The sequence below is a fragment of the Triturus cristatus genome, chromosome 1_2, assembly GCF_964204655.1.
Source record: "Triturus cristatus chromosome 1_2, aTriCri1.1, whole genome shotgun sequence".
In the NCBI taxonomy this organism is placed as follows: domain Eukaryota; kingdom Metazoa; phylum Chordata; class Amphibia; order Caudata; family Salamandridae; genus Triturus; species Triturus cristatus.
This window is the reverse complement of record NC_140580.1, coordinates 190,237,553-190,260,569: the sequence shown is the minus strand read 5'-3', so window position 1 is coordinate 190,260,569 and position 23,017 is coordinate 190,237,553.

The following is a 23,017-nucleotide window of genomic DNA, read 5'->3' as shown; positions in this document are numbered from 1 at the left end:
TTCTAAATACACTGCACACTGCCTTGTGGGCTCTTTTGTGTCTACAATAGGGGTGACATATGTATTAGGAAGTTTGAGGTCTGGCAAAACATTTAGTTTGCCAGGTTGATGCAACAGTTTAAAACTTCAAACAAAGGCTCCCTTCACAGGCCTAGCTATGTTTAAAGGGCCACTTTTGTGGGTGGCACAATGAGTGCTGCAGGCCCAATAGTAGCATTTATTTTACAGGCCCTGTGTACATGTAGTGCCACTTTACAGGGGACTTATCAGTAAGTTAAATGTGCCAATTTGGCTGATTAGCCACTTTTTCCATGTTTAAAGGAGACTACACACACTTTAGCACTAGTTCAGGAAATAGGAGGGGTGAAGACAAAATGTTTTGGGGCACCCTGCAGAGAGGGGCAAGTCTAGCACTAAACCACCCCTAAGTGTTCCATGTTGCCCACATCAATCCATGCCAATGTATGAATGTGGAAATTGCTAATTATCAAGAATGCCATGTCCTTACAGTGGCCATCTAGAATGTGTTTTCCCTCTTTAGGCACTGTAGCTGTTTCAATGAAAGGTCTGTTTGTGAATAGAAATATATTTTCAAAGTTAGTTTTCAATATTTATTAATATCTAATTCAGTGGTGAAGCATATTATGCAGGTTATTGTATTAAACATGAGTTATACTGTGGAGGTGGAGCTAGGGGGGGTGGTCTAATAATAGTGCATTACTCCAAATGGACTCACTTTCCGTCCAATGGGAATTATTAGTAGACCAAAGAGCAACGAAATGGCCTTCCTGAAAAAGACCAATAAAATGGGCTCTGCTTACAGGATGTCTGTATATGCCAAATAGAAGCCTCGTTTAAATATGTATTTGAACTGTGCTTCCTCCCACTCTTCTTGTCGTGTAGAATAATTTATTTTGGTTACCATGAACCATCAAAGTATACATACAGTAAAATAATAAAATACATAAAAAATCTCAATAAATGCACATTTCATTCCTATGAGTAATCAATCAGTACAATAACAGCTTAAAACTTAGTACAAATGAGCGGTTAATCAGATGATTGATATTTCAGAGAATTTTAGGATCATTATAAATGTGCAGTTTTGTACAGTCCAGAAGCTATATATACAGTTGGTATAGAACATATTTCAACATGTTATTTCTTTTAAAATGTTACTGCACCTGTGCCAAACAGCCTGTAAGTATTTGCTGGCAGCAAAAACAATAGCCGAGGATGGATCACTTTTTAGGATTCTGTGGGCTAGTAGATGTCTTGTCAAGCCCAAAGACTGACATATTGGGCGAATTTTTTTGCGGTGAGATCCAAGATATTCCAGACAAAAAAAACAGTGTATGTGTCTCGGTCTTGCTGTCCGAGCCACAAGCAGAACAAAGGCTTGTAATCAGATCCTTATTTCATTTATCAGTAAAGGATCTCAATGGGAGAATACCTCAACAAAAACAGACATACAGGCTTTTGCCTGGGGGCGGAGATATTGAGTCTAAAAATATTTCAAAGTATGGGACCAATTTAAACTCAAGATACATATTTGTCAGCGATCCATTCTAACCATTTCTTATGTAGCCTTCAAGTATATGTGCCCAGTAGCAAATTTTCATGTTAGTGATGTCAGATCTAGATATAGCATTTGGCTCAATCCATAGCCTGTGAAGACCCAGACACTTGAACCAATTTGAAACAAATTTGAGCCGGGGAACAGCCTTTACGCCCATTATATTTAATAAATCTTTGGGCACATCTCTGTAATCACTTTACTCAGGTGTAGATCATAGACAAACCCACTCTTGCTATCAGTTATTGTTAACCGATTTCAAGAAGCCTTCAGCAATGGTTTCCGAGGGATGAGTCCTAATTTCAATTAGACGGCTAAAAGATACAGTTTGGGGCGTCTGAATGTAGAGCAAGGGTTCAAAGGCATGTATAGTTGTTAAAATATGTAAACGATCAATATACGGAGTGAAGAGGTAATGCTCCAAGAGCACTACGAGGTGGGTACGTCCTCCTCAAGCCAGTATAAAAGCAACAAAAAGGAACCACCCCAGAATGGATATATAATCGTGTTCTCCCAGATTAAGTGTGTTTCCTACAGTGGTGGGAAGCACACAGCTTTGTTAAAATACCCCTCACAAACCAAAAGGGCCCTTGGTGTCATGCTTCATCATAGGGGTCTTCCCACCCACTGTAGGACGTGGCGTGCTACAACCTGCGACTACGCGGGAGCACTAATTTTATGAAACAAAACTATGTGTAGTGTAGAAAAATGAGTGGAAGGGTCAGTAGTGAGTGAAGGAGTGTTTATAAGTTAAAAAACACCTGGCCCTGTAGGAAGAAAAATCTTTAATATTCCGTTGGGCTGGTGTTATTAAAAGTGGGGAATAGGGTGGAGATAAAGGGCTTTAATGCGCAGTTTCTCCTATGTCGCCAACATGTTTCGAAGCCCTACCCTGGCTTCTTCGTCAGGACCAAAAGGATCCCTTCTACACTTAAATGTATGTTCCAAGGAAAGTACAAGAAGTGTATATGCAAGTAGATAATGCTACGTGAAGTACATGTCAATGAATAAGCATGCACTGTATACGATACCCCAATAGGTATGTTATTAATTAAATCTGGAAGAGAAAAGCAAGATATTAAAAAAACATAATACACGTATCATCCTGCGCAATGTGTGAAGACCTGTAAAAAAAGTGATAGACATAGTGATATATAGCCACTATCACTATCAGTATTGATGAATCGGTGTTGTGTATTACTGGTGGAAAAATGACAATACAAAAGACCGACACACATTTAACATAAAACCCACACTCTATGTTGAATAAACCGCAAAATGCGGGTCCCAGGTGATAAAAGCAGCTAAATAGCAACGTCAGTATAGTTATAGATTAATTGATACTCATTGCGAAAATAAGTTGGATAACGTACTTTTTCTATAAAGGGAAAATTCCCCATGAGCCTCTGAACGAGGTGGGAAGGTGTCTATAGTCAAACACTAAATAGGAAAAAAGAGAAAAAGTAATTGTTGTTCGTTAGAAAGTATCCTGACTCACATGATAGGGTCCCACAGGCTTCAGACTCGCTATACCGTACTCACACTGTCAAGATCACTGCCTCTCCTGGATGCCTCCTCCCCGCGATTCTGATGAATGATGTGTCCGCGGGGGGCTTCCTTAAGTACCCTGGTTAATTGGCAATCATAGATAAGGCAATGAAAAGGGCCCATAACAACCACAGGGAGGCCCTACTGAAGGACAAGATCTCTAAAGAACAAGAGGAAAAACCGATATGTGTCCCAACGTTTAATACCAATTCCAACCAGGTATCTAAGATCATAAACAAACACTGAAGACTTATTATGTGTTGCAACCTTGAATTCCCAAAACTCATGTTTGCATACAAAAGGGGCAGAAATTTAAAGGACATGCTAGCCCATACTAGACCACAACGTGAGTCAACAAGGGACACTGGGAATACACTTCTACCACCAGTTCAGTGCCACCATCCCTGTGGCAACTGCAGCACCTGCCACCTGCCAAAGAAAAGCAGACCTATTAGATTCAGGAATGGCACTGAGTGGGAACCAATTGCAAGAGCAAGAACGTGGTATTTATGATCCCTTGCCCCTGTGGATTGGAATACGTTGGTACGATGACGAGACCAGCAAAGACCCGTATTGGGGAATACAGGAGCAATGTGCGATGCAAGAAAAGTGCGACAAATATGGCAACTCACTACATGGCATTTGAACATACTGTGGATGATTTGCAATGGACCGTAATCGAGCAACTGAATAGCGAGATTGGGCTTTCTCAAAAGGAACAACAGTGGGTGTTCCGTCTGGGGACACACATCAATGGATTGAAGGATGACATCCCATGGGGGCAATTCACCTGATGTGGCCAGGGTCTCTATGGTCATCCCCCGGAAAACAGTTGGAGATCATCCATTCTCTACCATAATATGAACTGGTCCTGATGAGCAATTAATCATCAATAGCTGTCTAAATGCCAGTGTTTCTGAAAGATCACAACCTTTTTAGAGCTTATGTCAATAACTTCAAGTATGACATGCGCGGTTTCCTGATTCCCCCTAGCTTTAGGAGGAACATTCAAAATACCTGCTTCATCATTGAATATAAGTACATACATATACTCATTATGTACCCGATGCATTTCTGATTCCTCATGGCGATTAACATCCAAAATCATAAGAATCAAAAAATTCCAAACAGAACGGATGTGTACTTTACACCCTACTGGGTTGACATTCTAGTTTGTCTGATTCTAAAATCCAGATCTACGGATGAATGCCCCCTTGATTAGGAACACCATTTCTTTTGGGCCTGCTTTCTGTATCAGGACATTGTCATAACCATACTATTAAATAAGCCTTTACTATCATTTAAGAATAGCAGTCTCGAACCAAGGGCCAGTCCATACCGGAAGAATGTATTTTTCTCTCTCCGGTCCAGGAAGTGGAACTCTTACCATTGCACGGTGAGCGTTCTAGCCCTTTCAGAAGTACGGGCAGAGCACTCCAAACAAGTGAGGCTGACATGTATGCGATTAACATCTTTCTAGCCCCCTGCATTATGGAGCCTTACTCAGAAATCACTAGCCTTCTTCTTTTTAATTTTAATCTTCAATTTCAGTAGCAGACTTTAAACCTGACCACGGTAAACCGGAAGTAGGTTATTTTCTACCGACAAGGCTGTCCAAAGGAACTTGAGCAGTCTAGTGCTAATTATTTCAATTAATGACAGTTTTGGCGGCGTTTTGAACAATTAACCAGGGTACTTAAGGATGCTCCCCCACGGACACATGGTTCATCGGAACCGCGGGGAGGTAGCATCCAGGAGAGGCAGTGATCTTGACAGTGTGAGTACGCATAGCCGGTCTGAATCCTGTGGGACCCTATCATGTGAGTTAGGACATTTCTAACGAACAACAATTACTTTTTCTCTTTTTTCCAATTTAGGTGCCGATTCTGATCCGGTAAAACCCGTGTACAAATCGTCGTACGGAGCGTTTTCTCCGTCCGACTCGTACCCGGGTAAAACACCTTACAAACCCGCAAGTACGATTCGTACCAAAACACCATTACCGTCCGATTCGTAAAAAACACCGACCGGCAAAAAAATACATACGAATCTGAATCTGGACGGCGCATACGCGACGTCCGGACGGAGTCAGGCAGCGTTTCACGGACCAGCAAGTACGATTCGCGCCGACGTCACTCCGCACGTAGCATTTTTTACGGGAGCCAAAAACTGCTGGGAAATTGAGGACGACGCGAACAAGGAGCACCGGTACATGACGGACAGCCATGGATCCCAACCTACGCATCATCCCGGCCCTCATAGCCTACGACCTTGTGTTCCAAAACCGAGGTAGACGCCGCAGAAGGTCAGAACAACCCCCAGGGCCAAAGGGGGGGGGTTCAAGGGGTAGGAAACATAACCCACACCCCACAAAAAACAAAAATACCCTGCACAACAATCACCTCCATGGTCTGGTCACTTCGGGGGGCGTGTCCAAAAATCCCATGTCCCGCCACAACGGAAGTGGACGTGGATGCGTACCCGTCACCACCACAATGGTGGCACGGGACGTCCCCACGCCCCTCAGAGCGTCACTCCCAGCAGTGCCCAGACAAATGATGGGTGGGTGCCCATCACGACCAGCAGTGCCCAGACATATGGGGGTGGGTGCAGAGGACTCCCGGCAGTGGACAGAGACATGGGGGTGTGTACATCATCCTCCGATGAGCAAAACTCCATGAGTGCATGAAGGCATCCACAATGTGCGACAATGTTGAGAGTGCCATGACAACACATCACTGACAGCAGTGTCCCACACCCATGAGGATGGATGTCCTTCCCCCACTGCATGACACACCACATGTGGGTGTGAGGAACAATCACACATGCATACCCACCCCTGGCGGTGGCAGCACAATACACACACTGAGATCATGCAACAAGACTGTATCCACATGTTAAACACCACTAAACTAAGAGAGCCCAAGGGAACACACACTGTCACCCACATTCCAGGACTGATAGGAATGTACAGGTGACGGGGCAGCCAACAAGTTGTTGCCTCCCATGGAAGGAAAAGGGTGGAGTACACACAGATACAATGCCCACAATTGTCAGGCAGGTGCCCAAAGACCCTTCAGAACACGTAACACATGTGTGTGAGGCAGGGAGTACACACATGCATAGTGCGGAAAAGTGAAAATGTCCACATGAAGTCATGTCAGTATACTCCATACACAAGTACAGTGTCCACCAAGGATGCCACAAACGATGCAGGTGGAGACATTGCAGAGCATGCATGGCCAAAGTTGAAGTGATGTGTCACACACCGAGGAAATGTTAACACAGCTCAGCACAACAATTGGGAAACACCCTGCAGGGAAGATGTCAGGTGCCACAGAGGAAGGAACACACCTTGGGACAATGTCAACATGCAGTAAGAGCTAACATGACCTAAGAATATATGCAGACACCTTGTGACGGCATGCAGATACCAGGGTCCACCCCATGAGCATCACACTACAACATTTCCCAGACACCCAACACATCATCACCACCCCAACTTAGGGAGCAGCAGCACCAACAGCAATACCAGAAAATAGTGTGCAAACGAAAAACAAAAAGCCACATTCAGCATTCCAAAGAAAATTAGCTACAGTACACTATTCACCAAGCCCATAGGCCACGCCAGATGCGATGTCCTGGAGGGGTACACGTTGGGACACGTCTCCCCTAGCTTGCCTGCACAGTTCACTGTTCCATATCATCCACAGAAGGGGGGGCATCAGGTGGGGGGGAAGAACCAGGCACCGCAGGGACAGGAGGGGCACGGGTAGGTGTTGTGGGTGCAGGGATGGACGACTCCACCACAGGGGGTGGGGCAGCGCCAAAGGAGGAGGTCAGTATGGCGCTGCACACGCCCGCAAGCTCTTCCAGTGTCTCCCCTGCACCTGAAGGAACCACAGGCCCCAAGGAGGGGGGGGTCAGAGGGATGGGTTCCAGCGCAACTGGGGGAGGGTGTGGACGGGGGGGGACTCAACTACCCTGCCCGGGGAATCCCTCAAACGCTTGCGGGGTGGTGTCACACTGGGGCTGAGGGACAGACCAGCCATGAAGGACTCTTTGTCCGACTGTTGGGCAGGAGAGCCAAGGGGAGTGGTGTTGGAGGTAGTGGGTCGTGAGGACTGCGGACTCCTACTGCGACAGCATGGCTGCTGTTTGCCCCCCGACCCAGTGGCTGTGCCTTCTCCCCCCTGTGTGTGCGTGTCAGGAGGTGTGCGCTTGGCCGTCGCTGGTGGTGTGCTGCCTGTGTCTGGTGGGGTGCGTGCATGGGGACATCTGGGTGTGTATGGGACAGGCATGGGAGTGGGAAGTGCGGATGGTGCCGGGGTAGGGGGGGGACGGAGCACTGCCGGAGACCCACTGCTGCCGTCAGTGACGAGTCCATGGACCTCAGCAACATCCGTTGGTCAGACATCGCTGCTGACATGCCCTCCATGTACGACACCATCTGTGTCAGCAGTCTGGTGTGGCCATGGAGGACATTAAGCAGCGATGTCTGACCAACCTGCAACTGCCGCAGGATGTCCACAGACTCGGCATTGACAGCAGCAGGGGAGACAGGGGCAGGAGGTGCGGTGCCTGGCACGAAGGAGACATGTTTGGTGTACCACAAACTCACCTCATAACCCAGAACCCCTTATCCGACTAGCTTAGTGTCCCATTCGTTAGCCGAGGTTGAGCTCGGCGGTCCCAATGTATAGACAACCCAGAACAAGCGACTTACAGTATTCTCAGGAATGGTGGGAATCTGAAATACCTGTTCGTCATTATTCTCAGATCAGTCCACAACAGAATACACAAAGACACGGTAAAGTTGATAGAGTTCATTCAATGAACCTCGCGTCCTAAGATGCAGTACTGTGGCTAACATAAGCAGACAAATGGTTAAGTTCAGAAGCATCAGCATTGCTACAATATCATAACCAATCAAAGGATCAAGCATAAGAAAATGACAGTGGAAACAGCAACCTTCCTGTCGCCAGTAAACTAATAGTAGTATCATTAGACTAATAGAAGGTCTCTAGGCTTGAATGGGGGACCCCACACCGTACAGATCAGCTCAGTGGAATCACATCACAGGATCAGCTAGTCTCTACTCCAGCAAAAGTACTCCATCACAATGAAACTAAAAAGTGCTGCAATGCAATAGGAAAAGCACTCGTCTATCAGGTATCTGCAGCTGCGTGCATGTAATGGCTAAATAGTGGGACGATCAACCTGCACACAACAACATGCACCGTCTAGTGACCCAGACTGTTTGTGTACACAATGTACAGTACAAGATCGCTGCTCACTGTGAAGGATGTCAAACAACAGACAGTTCTCATGTGAAGCAAACTCGAGTAGGCATTTTTCAATTAATAACACACAACTACAGTGTCGTGTGCAAAAGCAGCAAAATTGGCAAGATGGCTTTCTAACAACTAACGCGTTGGTGCAAACTTAGCATTGTACATAGGGAGATAGTAATCCTCACTACACCCCCCCTTGCACGTACCACTAACCACTAGGGGCGCTAACTCAAGAACGCAGAGTTCAAGTTTGATAGAACGGAACCAAGGGCATGAACTGGAAGTCCATAGAAGGTAAGCGAAAACAGTCAGAAAAGAAATTTCAATTATAAACGATGTTGCAGGGAAATTAACCATATAAAAGGGGAAAAAATATAACATCGATGGATGCACCATGAAACGAGCAGGGCAAAAGTCTATCCATCAAGGTATAAGCACAATAAGTTGCAACAGCTTCCAAGAGGAAATCATTTGAACGTTCCGCAAAAGTATCTGCCATCCAGTTCAGCAGGGGGAAAGAACATACGTGTTTCTCAACAATCGGGGCATCCAGCACCATTTGTGGACAAAAGGTGGGTACATCAAGATAACTTCTGGATAAGAATTCTGTTGCAGCCGTTCCGATGTCCCAATTCCCTAGGACTCCATGTGCTGCAGCACAGGCCATAAACCTGATGCCAGAACAGTCCAACTCATGATCCACTAAGGGGCTCATCAGTCGATCATAATCCGGGGCAGGAGCCACCGAGTTAGACAGGCACAAATCCAGAGCCTATTCGAATGGACAATCTAGGCAATGAAAGACAGGTTGCACGCAGGTAAAGAAGGGAACCCGTTAGGACAATCCATAGGCAATGCTTAAGGTCGCCAGCGGCAGAGTGCCGTAGAATTCAAGCATCTGTTTCCGAAGATGGAGCAGCCGGGGCATGCTGTCTTGTAACGCAAGTTGTGCAGCCATAGCGTAGTACGCAGATCAATAATAGCACCCCAGCTACGAGGGCGAGAAGCAAAGGGAGACCTCCGAAGACGCTTGAAAAAATCGAATGAATAAATGCGGGGATCACACCAAACATAGTTTGGAAGGAGGTCACGAGGCCGGAGCCCACAATTTAGAAAAAATCAGCCAGGCCACTTGTTGATGAGGCATGAAAGATAGTCTGAATCAGAGTCCCAAAATGTAGTGGGAGATCAGTGTTCAAAAGCGCATGCACCTCTCTGCGCATGTTAGCTACGTGAAGGACAAATGTTTCTCGGGATGAAGTCAACACGACTTGTCATTGAGACAATAGAGCCCATATTCTGCTCATCTTGTTGAACTCTGCTTTCAAGGTTGGAATGGAAGGCCAGATGGATACATCGAGCCGGCCATGCAGGGGTGGGAAAAGGACGTTATTACAGAAAACCACTTGTAGTGATACAGTCACGATGTGAGGAATTCCCACCAGCATCCCACAGCAAGCTTCTTCACTGAATAGCACATATCTACCGTTAGCAAGCAGCGTACAAGACGGTGTCATAACTGGCACACAAATCCCTTTCAGAATACAAGCTAAATTATGAGCGTGTATGTTACAAGCACCATGCAATTGAATGTGCCTACACACTACAGAATGATCCGGAGTGGAAGTGCACCCTTCACCTTTTAAATACACCTCCTTGCCGTCTCTCATGCACCTGTTGTCACCTAGCACGGACACAAGGGACCCGAGCAAGTGGGAGGCCGCTGATGGGAATGGAGGGTGCGGCGAGAGATGGAGTGCTGCTTTCAGCTCTGGGAGCAGTCTCCGCCCCCTCTGGGAGCTCTGCCTCGGACCCGTCAGCGTCATAGTCGGTGTTGGGAGTGGACAGCTCCTCAGCCTGACTCCCCTCGGCCTCCGTGCCACTTGCTGCGCCAGACTCCCCAGCACTGGTGGCCCCGATGCTGGATCCCTCCCCCACGTCCATGCCAGTGTCTCCCTCGGTTTCCACCGACGATGCTGTGGGCAAGGTGAAGAGACCGGAAATGATCAGACACCTGTATACATATGACACATGAGTCCAAACTACATAGGTCACAGTGCATAGCATGAACAGCAACATGAGTAACATCTACAATACTACAAACATATGTAGGCCCTGCACCACACAGTTGGTTGACCCACCATGCAACTGGGAAACAATGGGGAGCATGACACAACTGCAAATTACTTGATGTCAACTTATACAGAGGAGCTGGTCTCTGGGGACAGTCAAGCACTGCATCACTGGCATGGCACAGTCACCTACACCCGCAACTGTCCCCTGATACCAGGTACACGGATAATGACACCTGACATGTAACTACCGGCGTTGCACGATGTGACTATGTCATGTGTGTGTCATGTGTTCCCATGAGCTTGCTGTAGTTGTTCCGTCACATGCATCTGCAGTTGCTGCATCCAACATGTGTCTGCGTGTTGATGGGCATGGCACACTATTATGCACACCAGGCCACATGTGCAATCAGACGTAACGTGTGTATGCATGCATCGCACATGGACTTGCGAGACAAGGACATATCTGCGTAGTCTCAATGTATGTGTGATCAGTCTTGACATGTACCCCTTCATGGCAAGGTGTGTGGACTGTCCTATTTCAAGGACATGTGACCTGTACCTCTAGTGTTCTGAAACCTGTCTGTATGATAATACATCCTTCTTCTGCACATATGTGGATGTCTGTCACTCCTGTAATGCGTCTGCCAGTTCACTTACACTGGCCCACAGCTAGTTTCATGGCATGTCATGTTGACCTTGAGCACCCACGTGTGTATCTGACTCTTGGTAGGAGTATCACCTGGCTGGCATACGTGTCCTGGATGCATTGCACAGAACAGACTCTGTATGTAGCATATGTGTATTAGCTGTTGAACATGTGCTCAGTTCATTGACATTGGTGTAGTAATGTACTCAATCTTCGTCATTCCTTCCAAATTTCTGCAGGGCACCGCCTCTCCCCCGACCAATGCCAGACTTGGCAGCCATGAGGGAACGTGACTGCATACGCCGATGCCGCTTCTCCCAACCGTTGATTGACAACTTGACCGCAAGGCTGGCACCACACCTCCAACCGCTACACAGGTATCCTACTGCACTGACACCCAAGATGAAGGTGATGGCAGCCCTACAATTCTTTGCCACTGGTGCGTTTCAATTGACCATAGCTGATGTAGGTGCCATGTCCCAGACCATGTTCAGCCGTGTCCTGCATGATGTGTTAGAGACCATGTTGGTACACCTGGATGAATTTATACATTTTCCAACTCGTGAGCAGTTGACAGGTGTCAAGGGTGAGTTCTATGCCCTGGGAGGGATGCCCCATGTCATTGGGGCCATTGATGGGACACATGTGGCTTTGGTACCACCACAGGCACAGGAGGTAGCCTTTCGTAACCGCAAACATTACCACTCCATCAATGCCCTTGTGGTATGTCTTGCTAACATGCTGATATCCCATGTCTGTGCCCGTTTTCCAGGATCAGCACACGATGCCTACATCATGAGGTGTAGCAGGGTGCCTGAAATGATGCTGCAGCTGCGCAACGAACGTGCATGTCTTGTTGGTGGGTATATGTTAGTCCTGTATTATTCTTACTGCTTCTCCTGACCCACTTCTGTCCATGATGTTTCCATGTAGGGGACTCTGGCTAGCCCAACATGCCATGACTGATGACGCCTCTCCGCAACCCCAGAACAGCCGCAGAACACTGGTACAACGACACCCATGGGCAGACGAGGCGCGTGATTGAGAGGACGTTTGGACTCCTGAAGAGCAGATTCCGGTGCCTCCACAAGACCGGCGGCGCACTCCCATATGCCCCGGTGAAGGTCTGCAAAATCTTCCTTGTGTGCTGCATGCTGCACAACATGGCAGTGGAGAAGGCCGTGCCACTCATCCTGGATCCCAATCACAAGATCATCCACCTGTGGAGGATGAAGGGCTTGGGCACGGGGCAAGTGAGGATGAGGAGGAGGATGAGGATGAGGACATCCGGAGTCAGCTTATCCGCAACTTCTTCTCATAATGGTGAGTCCCTGTGTCTGAGTGTGCACGCTTAGTGCCTTGTGTGGCATGTGTTGCAATGTGTGTGTCGAGCTGACTGTGTGCTAAGTGTCTTGGAGGTGTGTTCTGATGTGTCATTCAAGTGATGATGTCATTCCACAAATTATTTGCGGGAACACAAAATTCATTAATAGCATGGTGACAACATAATTCCTGTAGAGTACATGTACATGTCCGCGGATTACTAGCTGTTCGCTGACTTGTTGTGTGTCTGTCCTCCCCAGGTTCCTGCGGCTGTCGTCTGCTCATGTCATCATTGCCCTCCTGCTATTCCTCATGAGTATTGCAATGTGTTGTGGATCAGAGTTACATGCACAGACATGGTGACGAGTCATTTTGGGTAAGGAGTGCAGCAAGGCGTTTTGTGGGTGGTACGTGTTTGTGATATGTGGGGACTGCTCCTGTGCATGTTGTGTTACCATGCATACATGTCAACTCACCATGGGCCACATGACGTGTTGCACCCTTCCTGACAGTCATCTGTCATGGATTGTGGATTCTGATGAAGGCATCAATGTGTGTATAACGTCCCTCAGGAACATACGGGATGCTAATGATGGACATGGTGTGGGACATCCCCATGACAGGCTCAATGGGGAATTGCAGCCTCTCCGTGTGCAGCAAGGGGTGTTAGGCTCAACCCCTTCCCTTGTGTGCCAGCTCAGTAGGATTTACCACATCTGTGTGTTGAAGGGGGTGTCCAGTGTAGGTCACACATGTTCAGCCAAATGATCTGTGAGTCTGTTCCAATGGATGCATTTCCATTAGTATGAGGCTGAGTAATAAAGGTGTTCGTCACACTCCAAGGTGCCTCATCTCTGTCAATGCATGTCTCGTGCCACTTAGCATGCGGCATATCTGGCATACTTGTTGTAGATAATGCATAGGAGTCCATGTGTAGTTTAGCGACATGCATGCAGTTGCTCATGGATTAGGCGCCCTATTGGGCATGAAGTACATGGTCGTGTATGTTTTTTAGCAAGGTCGACCACACAATGGGCCATCAACAGCTGCTGAGGGTGTGTCTCCTGTGCGCAGGTCGGCCTTCAGTGTCTTGATCCGGTGTATTGGCACTTTGGTGATTGTGCATGCATTGTCTCTGGGTGTGCCATGTGACACTAGACACTCCTTACTTTACACACGCGCCTGTTGCAGTTGTCCTTCTGACATCCTAGTCCTTGTGTGCAAAATGGGGCATTTTGCAGGGAGATGGCGCCTGCTGCTGCGGGCCCTGCACAAGCCACCCAGTGGCCACACACACAAGATGGTGTGCATCATGTTTGGCTCGCTCACATATGCCATGCTAGTCCACAGCATCTGTACCTCATGCTGCAATGCCCTCTGCATTATGCACATGATCCACAGATAGATCCACTCCAAGTACAGACAGACCATCCCCCAGGTCCATGACAACATCCGTGTCAAATACTGCCCTGCCCTCTACCGAGCTAGTACATCCATACTCCCAGGAAACTGGTCCACTTCCAGAAGGCATCTGCACACCTCAGCTTCAACACCCTGCGCCCCAGCCACCTCACCGTCCAGCATAGATAGCTGCAATGGATCACTGTCTGCTGCAGGATGACCTCCACACTCCCCACCCACACTCAGGAGGCAGACCACAAACCCGACCCCACACCAACCTTGTACGTCTCTCATCCTAGATCCCGTTGGGCCATCTCCGTGCATCCAACCTTGCCCTGGCCACCGTTCTTCACATCCACCGTACTCCACCATACAGGACATTGTTCTACCACCTGGCCACACATACCTGGGAATCCCTCCCCGGGGTACCTCCAAATGAGCCATGACCTCCACGCCTTGATGATGATCTCCCAAATAGGTCTCTCCGCACAGTTTAGCAAGCCCCCCCTCAGCAGCCAGAGGCCATCACAGGTGAGTGTTGTGCTCCATGCCTACATTGAATGATAACTTGTTACCCATGTATGTCCTGTACCAGACTCTGATCCCAGGGTATGGATGGCTGGAGTAGGTTCAATACTCAGGCATAGTTAGACATTTCCACACACATATGTCATTGAATAATGCCAAATGACAGCAACATCTCATGTGCAGAAAAATAAGATTTTATTTTTGGTGGGGTGAGTCTTTTGGTAGATGTGCTAAGGTGCTCTACCGGGGAAATAGAATCCAAAGTTCACAGGGGGAGATGGCATCCTTGTCAGTTGGAGTCATCAGAGTCCAGACCACAGTGTTGGTCATCATTGGTCAGACTGTGACCAGCAAGTCCATGTGGCAGAGAATGTCATTGGGTGAGGTGGTGCTGTTGCGCCAGAGGGCCAGGTTTCCAGGCCAGGTGACCTGGGAGATGGGGATGGTCCGCTGACTCTCACGGTCTTTTCCGTGGACGACCCCCCTTCCTCCGGGGACACTCAGATGCAGGCCTTGACGATGTTTGGGACGCTCCGTCAGATGAATCCTTCTCCTCCTCCCTCCCTCTGTCTGGTGCTGGTCTACGCCTGGGGGTACAGGGAGGGTTTGCCAGGCTTTGGGCGATCTGACGGAGTGATTGGCTCACGTCCCTGTGCACCGCCAGGAGCTCAGCCAGTCTTGCCTCCATCCGTCCTTGGTGTTGTTGATGACTGGCATGATGCTCGACCTGCAGGTTCTTAATCTCACGAGGGTCCCCTGCATCCCGGAAAGTCTGGACACGACCTGGTCGATGCCTCTGGTGTCACGCAGGTATGAGTCCAGGATGTTGCGTATGTGTGACATACCAGTGTCCTGATCTGGCTGGTCAGGTTCGCGCCTCCGCCTGCCTCCACTCCCACCACCCCTGTCCACTTGAGCCTGGCCTGCCCTTGTGGGCACATTGGGTCTACGGGACCCCTGAGGGATGGCATTTGCAGGGTTGCCTGCCTCCTCCTGGGTGCCTGTGGAACCTTGTCCCTCCTGGTCAGACTGGCTCTGTTGTTCAGTGTGAGCAGGGCTCCTGGGTGTGTCCTGAGATGTGGCAGGAATGGGGGTGGTGGTTGGCACAGATGTACCTGACGCAGGTGCTGCAGGGGCTTGGGCACCAAAGGGGCCAGGTTGGTCGGGGTCATCCACGGAGTGCTGAGAGTCGTCGCTGCCGGTGGGATCGTCTTCACGCGTAGCCTGGGACTGTGAGTCTTCCCCCCCAGTGTTGGGGGGAGATCGACGACGTTGCCCTGTGTGTGAGAGAGAGACAATGTTACTGGTATTTCATGCCACATCTATGTTTCATACATATTCAAGTTGCCACAGTTCCTCCAGGTAGTTGGATGTCCCTAGCATTCCTCTCAGTGTCCACTTGGGGATGGGTATGTTGCGGGGGACCGATTGGGATGTTCTCCTGAGTGTTTGACCTGTAGATTGTTGGCTCTGATGCTTATTTGGCTCTGGTTTGGTCTTGTTGTGTCACAATGTCCATTGTGGGAGTGTGTACATCCGTTGCCTGCCCCGGGGGTGTGTGCTTGTGTTAGGGGGGGTGTGACCGGGCGTGCTGTTGTGTGTAGTGTGAGTTGTCATTGGGTCTCCCAGGTGATGTGTCTGTCCCCTCATGGTGCATGCTGGAATGACAGTGAGTGTGAGTTCCTGTGCTAGATACCTGTGCTTGTGTAGTTTGTGTTTGAGTGTACAGTGGTCCCAGGAGGGCTTTGTGCTGCATACAGCAGGGCCCGGTGTCAGCTACCTTGTCAGTAGTTTGCCAGTCCCTGTGCATTGTGCATGGGTATGTACCCATGCCATATGGGCTGAGGGCATTTGTGTCTGCGTCTCATTTCCACAATGTGTTGTGTGGGGCCCACCCTCCCAGCCTCCCGGACATCCAGTCTTGTGTTTGTGGTTGTTGTAGGCTTGGACATGGCCTTGCCTTGATTTGTGAAGGGTGCATGGAGACGTTAGTGGCATGAGCGTGGTTTTTGAGTGTGGTTGTGTGCGGGGAGTGCTTGGGGGAAGATGCGTGCATTTGGTGTATATGTGGTGTGGCCCCATTGCCCCCATGTTACGTAAGTTGTTTGTGTACTCACCAGGCTCTGCGACTCCTTCGACTCCGTGTACTCCCACCGGCGGTAGCAGGGCCATCACCTTCTCCTCCCAGGGATGGTAGTGTACGGGTCTGCGGGGCGGCCCCCCTCCAGTGATGTTAGTCTGGGCATGTTCTTCATTAATTTTCCTCTTGACCGCCCGGCGCAGATCGTACCACCTGGCTTGGCATTCATGCCTGGTCCTTCGGACGGGCGCAACAGCATTCACCTTGTCGACAATCCTCTGCCACATGGCAGATTTTGCAGATATGCTGGTCTGTCTGACCAATGTTCCAAACAGCTGTGGCTCGACTCTGATGACTTCGTTGACAAGGAGCTCCAGCTCCGCCGTAGTGAACTTTGGATTCCTGTCTGTGGGCATGGTGTGGGGTGTGGGTGTGGATGGTTGTGGGTGTGTGGGTGTGAATGTGAGTGTGTGTGTCAATGTGGAGAGGGGGATGTTTGTGGAGGAGGTTGTGTGAAGGTGTGTGAGTGAAGGTGTAGTGGAGGTATGAGTGATGTGGAGTAGTTTCTCTGGGGAGTTGTTTGTCAGTGGGATCTGGCAGCAGTGGGTCTGTTGCAATGGCTCAAGGGTTGTGTGTGTGGGCCCTTTTTATTGGTCCATTTTTGGGTGTGGCTGTGTTTGAATTTTGGTGGGTGTGTTATAAGTGGTGGTTGTGATTTGGGGCCTCTGTTTACCTGTTTGGATGTGGCAGGTCAGTCATTGAGATGTATTTTGTCATGTAGACGTGTTTTGTGTTGTTGTGCGAGTCGAATTGACCCTCCTTGTGCTGTTTTACAGTGTCCTGGTTCTGTATGAGTCTTTTTCGCGTAGGTACGATCCGTACATACGCGATGCTGGGTGAGGGTGCTGGGGTACGGGGTTGGTGTGCGGCGCGTACGTGCGGTGGGGGTTCAGTGCGTACATGCGGTGGGGGTACGGTGCGTACACGTGCGGCCCTGGGGAACGGCGCGTACATGCAGAGGTACGGTGCGTACATGTGGGGATGCTGCGCGTACATGGGGGGACGGCGCATGCAGTTGCGGGGTTGGGGTACAGTGCGGACAGGGTGGTGTACGGTGCTGACATATTTGTGGTTGGGGGGCTCTACGGCTCGTAAACGGGCATGGGTTTACCTGTGTACATGTGTGCTACTGCGTTAGCTCCGTACGGGTCATTTTCCGTGCGATTGTGTATTCGGACGGACGGTCTGGATCGTACTTGCGCGTTCGGACTGGTGTTTTGCGATTTGCACCTGAAAATGTCCGGCTCATTCTCGTACACTTTTCCCGACGATATTCGGACGTAGACACTTTCCGACGCACTCTCGTAGATTTTTGCCAACGCTATTCGTAGATATTTTTCACGTACGAATCGTACTTGGCAGTTTGTAAGGTACTTGTACGACTTGTACGTAAAAAAATACGGATACGAGTCGTACGGTAAATTTTTTTAACGAATCGGCACCTTAGTGTTTGACTATAGACACTCCTTCCCACCCCGTTCAGAGGCTCATGGGGTATTTTCCCTTTATAGAAAAAGTACGTTATCCAACTTATTTTCGCAATGAGTATCAAATAATCTATAACTATACAGATTTCGCTATTTAGCTGCTATTATCAGCTGGGACCCGCATTTTGCGGTTTATTCAACATAGAGTGTGTGTTTTTTGTTAAATGTGTGTCAGTCTTTTGTATTGTCATTTTTCCACCAGTGATACACAAGACCGATTCATCAATACGGATAGTGATAGTGGCTATATTTCACAATGTCGATCACTTTTTTTACAGGTCTTCGCACATTGTGCAGGATGATACGTGTATTATGTTTTTTTAATGTCTTGCTTTTCACTTCCAGATTTAATTAATAACATACCTATTGGGGTATCGTATACAGTGCATGCTTATTTATTGACATGTACTTCACGCAGTATTATCTACTTGCATGTACACTTCTTGTACTTACCTTGGAACATACATTTGAGTGTAGAAGGGCTCCTTTTGGTCCTGATGAAGAAGCCAGGGAAGGGCTTTGAAACATGTTGACGACAGGAGAAACTGTGCATTAAAGCCCTCTATCTCCACCTTATTCCCCACTTGTAATAACACCAGCCCAATGGAATATTAACGTTTTTTCTTCCTACAGGGCCAGGTGTTTTTAATTTATAAACACTCCTTCACTCACTCCTGACCCTTCCACTCACTTTTCTACAATACACATAGTTTTGTTTCACAAAATTAGTGCTCCTGCGTAGTCGCAGGATGTAGCACGCCCCGTCCCACAGTGGGCGGGGAAGACCCCTATGATGAAGCATGACACCAAGGGCCCTTTTGGTGTGTGAGGGGTATTTTAACAAAGCTGTGTGCTTCCCACCACTGTAGGAAACACACTTAATCTGGGAGAACATGATTATATATCCATTCTGGTGTGGTTCCTTTTTGTTTCTTTTATTTATTAAGCTACTCAGGAACTGCTGCATCACAAAGGTGTAGATTCATACAGGGCACAGTTGCACCTTTTTAATGCAATAGTACTTTCTAAAATGTGTACATTTCATCCAAAATTTCTCTGAGCTAATTATTGTGCTGCAGACAGCACAGCTTGGAAATAGTGCATAGGGATAGCCTCATTCTACTTCTAAAGCTCTACTGTCTGTGCAGTTCCATTAACTCTCAGAAAATCACAGTTAAATGCAGGAGCAGCTCATGTTGGGAAAAGAGGTGGGGCAGGGGAGGGGGCCAGTAGCGGCTGGCGTCAGGGAAATGTGGTGGGGGCAGTGCAGGGCGTGGGGGCAGCACGAGGGGGCTGAGATAAAAAAAATTAAAAACGTACCTGCTGGTCTTCTGCTCTCCGGTCTTCTCCTCCTCTGGGCACAGGCTGAAGCTCCCAGCTTCCCATGTGGCCAATCCCAATGCTGCTCTCATGATGGGAGCAGTGCAAGGATTGGGCAAAGTTCACTTGTTTTGTGTTCCATCTGGAGCTGAGAGCCTGTGCCTGCTTATCTCAACCCAGCAACACAGCTGGGTTGGAGAGATGTCTGTGCGCATGATGGTTTGGCCGGTCTTATACAGCCGGCCAAATCGTCATGCACACTGACAGTGGGGTCCACCCTTCTCCTCCCCTGCTGCAGTGCTTTGGCCTCACCCTCATACTTAGCTGTAGGATGAAAAATAAAATGATCTGCATTTAGATCATTTTGTTTTTCGAGTGCCTCTTCGGACAGTAGGGCAACACGGAGGAGCCACCACTGTGTATTAAGTTGGTGGGATCTCCCCTAATATATTAATTTTAAGTGTCACTTATGTATGGACCTGTTTTCAAATAGATTTTAACTTATGAGATTTATACAACACAGCAAACCCCTTGTTCTCCATAACATGCTTTAGATTTTGGAAAATACCAAGTTCAGTTCTTTCCTCTTTTACATCAGCAAAGAAATATCATGCTAATTATAAGAAAAAGAATTGTCTCAACTACATCCAGAAAAGTTAATCTTTTTTCTGTTTTTGGTATGAGAATAAGAATTGACTTTTATGCAAATTGTTAGTGTTTTATAACTCTGCACATTGTTCATTGTGCGAGTAATATATTTTCATGCTAAGCGTGAAACGAGTGAAGAGCATGCCAGCGTGACTTTCGCCTAGAGGCATTTCATTTATTTCCATGTGCTAGGTTCATTGAGTTGAGCATTTTCACACTGTTCTACAAGATATATGTTTTAATCTTTTAAAATGTACCATTTGTCTGATGCATTTTTCTCTTTTTTCACTTCCATGATTTTGTTTACAGATTCTCACACATACAGTTCTATTTTTAATAGTATCAAACACATTTCATGCAAAGCCGCAATTATATAAAATAGATAGTCTCTTCTAATTCTAGTATCTCTGCTGGTGCCTGCATTCAATCTAGGTTTCTTTTACTTTTGAAATTACTTAGAGTTTACCATGTACATTATTATTAAGATTAAGTGCACTCTTACCCAAAGGGGCGTCCTGGTACTAAGAGTGAGCAAGACACTATTCATGGACATGAGGAAGCATGAAAACATGTTTTACGTTTTTCCTAAGAAAGGACAGGGAATAGATTTGTTCAATAATTAATTCAGAAATGTAGTAGTTGAAAAAGAAAATGATCTGCTTCCTATTCTAGACTTATCAAAGAGAGGGAGGAAGAGCAAATTGGCTTTAGAGGATCGAAGGGCTCGAGAAGGGATGATGGCGATGTCCTGCCCCTGAGGTCGCTTGGTCCAGCCTGTGGTAGTGCTCTGTGCACTATGTACAGAGCCTTGAATGTAGTTCTCTTTTTGATGGGCAATCAGTGGAAATCCATAACGTGGATTATGACCAGTGGGAACATAATAACAACTTCTGTATTTTGAACTGTAAATGGTTAGTGAGGCAAATGGAGTCCTGAGTAACAGGAGTTACCGTAACCAAGCCATAATATAATAAGAAATTTGACAATGGTTTCGAGATCAGAATCCAGTAGAAGAGAAAGGATTTTTCATAACACTTTGAGAAGTGCAAAACTAGTCGAGCAACTTGACTAATCTGGGGAAGACTGAAAGACAGCATGGAAGATCACTTCAGTGTTTAGTTCCAGCTGACACTTGACTCCTACATTAAAACAAGCATTGGCATATCCAATAGGTCTTGCTTTTGGGACCTTATAAGTATTTAGGGGCATATTATCAAGCCAGGCGATAAAATTATCGCCGCTTTAGTGGCAGAAAACTGCCGCTAAAACGGCGATAATGGGCTTGATAATATGCTCTATGGAATTCCAATTGAAACCCATGTTAAATGTGAAGGACATCTAACCTGAGCTTCAATTGGCATTCCATAGAGCATATTATCAAGCCCATTATCGCCGTTTTAGCGGCAGTTTTCTGCCACTAAAGCGGCGATAATTTTATCGCCTGGCTTGATAATATGCCCCTTATTTATGCAGCAGAATATCCTTGGTGCAACAACACCAACTGTTGCATGGCTAAACACTTATAAGGTCCCAAAGGCGAGACCTATTGGCTATGCGTGTACAGCCTGGGCTTTCGGACCTGCTCATCTGCCACAACCTTCATAATAACACAATATAGAAGTAGCTGAATTGTATAAGGCGGAGCGAGGGTGGGAGGGATGGTCAGAACTCGAACACTCTTCTTTGGGTGCCAATCCATGACGGGGTGTGGTTAGTGAGTTTGTGTACCAAATGTTATTCAAAGCTTCTTGCCAGCACAGTACATGGATCCCTGTGATCTGTGAATGTTCCCAGGAAGCACCCTACCTCCCTCAACCCCACCCCCTCACCACTCCGAAGGGCCAACACCCCGGCACGTGCAAGGGCTCCCATTTCTAGTTTGGTCGTCCAGTCTTGGTGGTCCTCCAACAGCCAGTCAGACCCCCTATTGCAACCAGTAATGTATAAATGAATTCTAAGCTGCTGCAATGTCAAATGAGTGTACATGAACTATCAGCATTCGTAAATGTGACATAGGAATAAAAACAGACTAAGATGGCAGCATATTTATTCTCAGAAGGGTTAGTGAGGCAACGATAGCGGGCAAATTCCAAACTGTCTGGGGCGGATTTGGACGAGTAAACATTGCCTGAAAGCAAAGAGCGGGCTAGAGTCATCTGAGCCTATAGTGTTTCGGCAGGGAGGAAAATGGACACACTGATTGGATGTCCTGTTCTTAATTTGCTGTTAGTCCCCATTTGTATAAGGAGATATTCCTGAGGGTGTTTGTTTAGTCTACGGGGCTGTGCTTTTCTTCAGGGGCTGGTTTGTTCAGTAGAAGGGATTATTTCTCATGTAGAGGAAGGGAGTGAGCTGTGCTTGACTTGTGCACGTTTGTTTGGTTTAGTAATAACTAGAGTGGCGTTTCTGTGAGACACTTACTGTTGCTAATTTCATATAGGCGGCTTGGCTGCGCTCTGACACAGCCTTTACTTCAAGTAAATGCTGCTTTTATCAGACGTAGAACTTGACTCAGGGAATTGTATTATCTGAGCAACCTCGTTAGTACATGCAGGAAGAGCGAGAAATAATTGCGCTTCACAATCAATCATCACAGAAAAAAAATGGATAAGAATTTAAAAGTCATTACAGACACAAAAGTAGCCCTAGAACATGAAATCGATACAGTAATAACAGATGTGGGCAAATTCATTAGCAGGGTAAAGGAAGCTGAGGGCACGCTAGTAGAGCTGCAAGCGAATACTGATATTTTGCAAATACAAGTTAAGTACTTAAAAGAGCCTAAAGCGGCAGAGTGAATCCTATGGGTAAGAGCAAGTGCGCACCAGGATAGAAAGGGGGCGATAAAATAAAAAAAAACACGCTAGTGATGCGCGCGTGCGGCAGAAGTAAAAAGTGAAAGTGATTGCGCTGGACGGGAGGCAGATGGCGGCTGTGCGCGTGCACGCGCGCGTAACCGCAAGCTTGAGGCCAGCAAAAGCGTCTGGTAGCACTTTGAAAACCCCAATACTAAATGTCTCGCAGAGTAGCG